Below are 5,819 nucleotides of genomic sequence, written 5' to 3'. Positions count from 1 at the left end.
TGGTTGCACTTTTGTGCTAAATCAGTTGTCCCACACGTGGGAGTGAGATTGAGTCCATATCTGTCAGCCTCTACTATTGCGTATCTGTGTCGAATCAATTCTGTATGCGTCACTCTATGGCACGGCGTATGTGTGCTGGTTTAATTCTGAACTGTCAGTCTCTGGCACTGTGTGCGTGTCGGTTGAAACCTGTCCCTGTCACTCGAATGCACTGCATATGTGTGTGTTGGTTTATTTCTCTAACTGTCAGTCTCTAGCAGAGTGTATGTTTGGCGCATAAATGTTTTATGTAACAGTCTCTAGTTCTGTGTGTGAGTGTGTGATACATTCTGTTCCTTCCACTGTCTGCTACAGAAAATGATTTAAATTCACTGTGTACTTGTTACTATTTGGGACTGTATGTTCATTCTCCATTTGACAGTCTACAATAGTGGTGTCTGAATGTGTGATTCATTCTGACTCTGACAATGTTTGACACTGTATGTGAATGTTGGAATCATTCTGTCTATTAGCCTCTGATTCTCGATGAGTGATGGATTCAATAGGTATCTGTCACTTTGTGTTACTGTATGCGAGGATGAGTTTAATTCTGTCTCTGTCAATCAAAGGCAGCAGATCAAGAGGTTATGAGGTCGGCACAAGGAAGCCTCTTCTGCAATAGCTTTCCAAACTCGAATACTACACACCGAAGTAAACGTTGTTTTCACTCACTGAGCTGCAGGAGATCGGTCACCTCCGGGCTCAGTTCCAATCTCCCTCTGCCTTTTGCACACTCGTCTCCCTCACAGACCCGGAATCTAGCAGTTTTGTTATAATGTTCTTTAACGACTCACCAAACAGCAGTAACAAGGCGGCCGTATCCATGTTCCAGTCTGAGCTCAGTTGAGACATGACAGCTGGAAGGAAGGGCGAGTGTGTCACTTGTTCCAGCTCGCAGAACTTCAAACCAGGATGCGTTGAGAGAGTAATTGCAGAAACAGAGGCTGAGAGGAAGTGAGGTTGACCCACAAACAAAGTAACAGCACTCAGTCTTGTACAACCAGAAATGAAATATGGAGTGAAACATTGCAAGTCTTGCGAGGAGAGATTGAGGAAACTGGGCCTCAATTCTCCAGAGTTCGGAAGAATTAGAGGTGGTCTCATTGAAGCTCACAAAATTCTTACAGTGAGTAACAGGATAGGATCTTTCTTCTGGCTGGTGAGTCTAGAACCAGTACACATAGTCTCAGAATAAAGGGTAGGCCATTTAAGAGTGAGATGAGGAGGAATTTGTTTGCGCAGAGGGTGGTGAATCTGTGGAATTACCTAACACAGAGGACTGTGGAAGCTCAATCATTAGACATGTTCAAGACAGAACCTATAGATTTCTGGGTATGAATGACATCAAGGAATATGGGGTTAGTGGGGCGGGCGGGGGGGGGGGGCGGGGATGGCATAGAGGTAGATGATCAGTCATGATCAGTTTGAATGACCGAGAACACCCAACAGGCCGAATGGCCTATTCCTGTTTATATTTCCTGTATTCCTATGTTCCTAATTTCCATCAAGGCAGCATTTGAATATTAAAGAGTGAGTTTGCATAGAGTGGTCATAAAAGGAGAGCAACGAAAGATAGTGTAGAAATTGGGAATCTGGTAAGAGTGAGAATTCTGTGGTGGGTTTGTTGAGCGAATCACAAAGCGAAATTTTGCTTGTTATTTTGAATTTAACCTCGTACTTTAAAAAACCGTGAGAGAAACTGCAATCTAGTTAACAGAAACAGTTAGTTGCCGGTAACTGTCAATCAGCTGTAAGATTGCATGAAGAGGTGTGAGCTGGGAGCTGAATCGTCACTTGTTACTTGTGTGGCTCAGAAAGGTTTATAAAAGTAAATAGTATCTGCTGATACTGAGAGTGATCGCTCAGAGAGGCCCTCAAAGGTGTGCAGTATAAAACCAGCTTGAGAGTTGGGAATATGCTGAAATTAATTTAAGGACTGATGGACACAAAATCCAGCACACTGTTTGGTTTTATATCATGAGGGGTAAAAACAGAGCCGATAGAGAGAAATTGTTTCCATTGGCGGACAGGTCCAGAACTAGATCATTTATATTTAAGGTGATCGAGAAAAGAATCACAAGCGACAGGAGGGAAATCTTCTTTCTCCAGTGAGTGGTTAGGATCTGGAATAAACTGCCTGAGACTGTGGTGGAGTCAAATTCAAGAGTGGCTTTAAAAAGGGAATTGGATAAGCGCCTGAAGATCAAAAGAGATAATTGCAGGGCTAAGGGGAAAAGCCAGGGAAGTGGGAGCAGCTAAATTGCTCTTGCAGAGAGATGGACGGGTTGAATGAACTCCTTCTGTGCTGTCACCTTTCTATGATTCCATGCCCCAAGACTCCATCACCCTTTCTGCTTCTCACGCAAATGCCCAACTCTCAGTCTTGCCCCAGCAGTGCCCAGTCTGACATTCGACATTAGATTAGGAAAGTGAGTGGAACAGTGACAGGGGACCCAGCATAAAGCAAGTGTGGACTGCGAGAACGACACTGCACTGAGATACATTCCCGTCTGTGAGCTGTGATGACACTGGACTGCTATCAGCTGAGGTGGACTGCCCAGAGGGTGTGCGATGAAGTCCTGCGACAATATAATTGACTGATTAAACAGATTTATTGCTGCGAATTGTGAATTTAAACATAAAGAACAGCGGTGCAGCACTGCCGTTGCTGTGCAACGTTCCTCTCAAAACTACTTGGAGATGCTGGGGATTGAACCCAGGACTTCATACATGCGAAGCACGCGCTCTACCACTGAGCTACATCCCCAACCCTGACTGCAATGATTCACAATTGATTCTTTGTATTTATCATGTTCTCAGTCTTTCCCCAGTCCTGACACCTGTCCAAATTGCCGATGCCTCTTGTATGAAACAAGGGCAATGAAATGTGTCCTTTACTTTTCTATACATTCCCACAGATGTACTTGGCTTCAGAACGTGGGGTAATTACATAAAAAGGAGAAAATTTTCCCCCACTCTGATCCCAGCGCTCACTATGGTAACGCAAGAGAGCATTTCTGTGGAGTTCTGAATCGTTCTTGCAATTATAACGCATGTTTGAGTTCTAAAGCAGTGAAGTTGGGCAAAATCTTTATAAAAGACTGTTTAAGCCCCAGTTCACATGTTGTGTCCAATTCTGGGAACTTTAAAATGGAGTCAAGGCCTAAGAGAGGATTCAGAGGAGCTTTGCCAGAATGGTATCAGGGACGAAAGGCATCAGTTATGTGGAGAGACTGGAGAAACACCGGGTTTTCACTCCGTGGAAGCGGAGGTTAAAGGCAAATTTAATGGAAGTGCCCAAGATCATGCAATCTTTCGATGTTATCAGTGAGGAGAAACTGCACCAGTGGCAGAAGTGTGGGAACCAGAGGACACAGATTTCAGGTAATTGACAAAAAGAACCAGCAGAGAACAATTGTGAATTATTGAGATCTGGAATACACTCTGTGAAAGAGCGGTGGAAGCAGATTCGGTAATAACTTTCAAAGGGTAGCTGGATAAATACCTAAAGCGGAAAACCGACAGGGCTATAGGGAATGAACAGGGAGGGAGTGGGATTAATTTAATGACGCTATCTAAGAGCCAGAACAGGAACAATGGGCCGAAAAGACTCGAATCTGTGCTTCATCATTCTCTGGTGGTTTTTATTGAGGGGATTTCAGGGTTTGAACCCGGCCACAATGAAGTCGTTACATAGCCAAATCAATATGACATGTGACTTCTGATAATAATATTTCCAACATGTTAATATCTTTGTCTTTCTCGATGATAGAATTTCTGGGGAGATATAGGAACATAGGAGTAGGAATAGCCATTCAGCCCATCGAGCCTGCTCCACAATCCAATTTTCCCACACTATCCCCATATCCCTATTTTATGAAATTTGTCAATCTCTGCTTGAAACATACTCACTGAGTGAGCTTCCACAGCCAACTTGGGTCGAGAATTCCAAAGATTCACAACGCTCTGAGTAAATAAATGCCTCCTTATCTCTGTCCTAAGTGGCTCCCTACCTATTTTGAAATTGTGTTCCCTGGTTCTGGACTCCCCAACCAGTGGAAGCATCTTACCTGCAGCGACCTGTGCATCCCTTTAAGTCTTTTGCAGGTTTCAATGCGATCACCGCTAATTCCTCGAAACTCTAGAGACTGTAGGCTCACTTTCACAAATCTCTCTTCATAGGACAGTCCCGCCATCCTGGGAAAAATTCTGATGAACCTTCGTTGCACTGCCTTTATGGTGATAATATCCTTTCTCGGGTAAAGGGGGCAAAACTGCACACAGTACTCCAAGTGCGGTCTAACCAAAGTTCTGTATAATTGAAGCAAGTCTTCACTACTCCTTTACTCTAATACTGTTGCGATAAAGGCTAACATCCCATTAGCCTTCCTAATTGCTTGCTACAACTGTATGTTCGCTTTCAGTGACTTATTGACAATGACACCCAAGTCCCACTGCACATTGGAAGAATATATCCCAATCTGTGCTGTATCATTCACTGATTCCCTGGTGGTTTTATGGAGGGAATTACAGGATCTGATCCTGACAACGATGTAGGAATGTTGATTCATATGCAAATCAATATGACATGTGCCCCAGCAGTCTGCAGCCTGCTATCTGAAGTTAGATTAGGAAAGTTAGAGGAAGAGTGACGGGGCATCGAACATGAAGCAAGAGCGGACTCCGAGCATGACACTTGCACCCGATTACATTCCGGTTTGTGAGCAGTGTTTGGCACTGGACTGCTATAGGCTGAGGTTTGCTGCCTGGGGAGCGTGAGTCTAGTACCTTAACATCCTTCCGAAAGTGTGGTGCACAGAAATGGACAGAATATTCCAGTTGAGGTTGAGCCAGTGTTTTATAAAGGTTTATCATAACTTCCTTGCTTTTGTACTCTATGCCTGTATTTATGGAGCCTTCAAGCCGGGAATTCAGTTTCCCTTGTAAACCACTTTCTCAACCAGCCCCGCCACCGTCACCAATTTTTGCATATATTCCCCAGGTCCCTCTGATCCTGAACCCCCTTTCGAATTGTGTCCTATATTTTACCTTGCCTCTGCTCGATTTTCAGAATGAAAAAAGTCACTTCACACCTCTCTGCAATAAATTTCATCTGCCACTTGCCTTCCTATTTCACCAGCCTGTCCGTGTCCTCTTGAAGATTGTCACTATCCTGCTCACATCTCTCAATACTTCCAAATATTGTGCAATGTGTAAATTGTGCAAGTGTACTTGTCCACCAAAGTCAACGTCATTAATATGGATAAAGAAAGGCAGGGATCCTAACACCATGGGGAACCCCATGATTTACCTTCCTCCAGTCCAAAGAAAAACAGCTGTTCACCACTACTCTGTGTCCTAACACTCAGCCAACTTCGTATTCACACGGATACTGTCCCCTTTACTCCATGGGCTCTAACCTTGCTGACAATCCTGTTATGTGACACTTTATCAAATCTTTGTGGATATTAATCTCCTCTGTTGCCCCATCAAAAAATTCCATCAAGCAGCATGAATGTGATGATTCCTCCACCCAAGCTATCAACAACATCCTTCCCACACACATTATCACTCCCAGCACACAGATACACTGACAGACCATCAGGTCCACAGTCACAGAGAGCAGGGGTAGGCAGGCTCTTACTGCTCTGACTATTGCGAGGAGAATTGAATACAGAAGTAGGGATGTTATGTTTCAGTTATGCAGGGAATCAGTGAAATCACATCCGGAGGACTGTGTACAGTATTGGTTCCCTTATTTAAGGAAGCTGTTCAGGGAA

General features: G+C 44.0%; 1 non-coding gene across 1 annotated transcript; it reads right to left on the bottom strand.

Moving 5' to 3' along the window:
- Positions 1–2,734: 2,734 nt before the first annotated feature.
- Positions 2,735–2,806, bottom strand: trnaa-cgc (transfer RNA alanine (anticodon CGC)). The gene has a single exon. It is a non-coding gene; the product is annotated as a tRNA-Ala (tRNA).
- Positions 2,807–5,819: the final 3,013 nt, after the last annotated feature.

This window comes from Heterodontus francisci, unplaced genomic scaffold (genome assembly GCF_036365525.1).
Source record: "Heterodontus francisci isolate sHetFra1 unplaced genomic scaffold, sHetFra1.hap1 HAP1_SCAFFOLD_64, whole genome shotgun sequence".
Classification (NCBI taxonomy): Eukaryota; Metazoa; Chordata; class Chondrichthyes; order Heterodontiformes; family Heterodontidae; genus Heterodontus; species Heterodontus francisci.
This window is presented reverse-complemented; position numbering and strand designations above follow the sequence as displayed.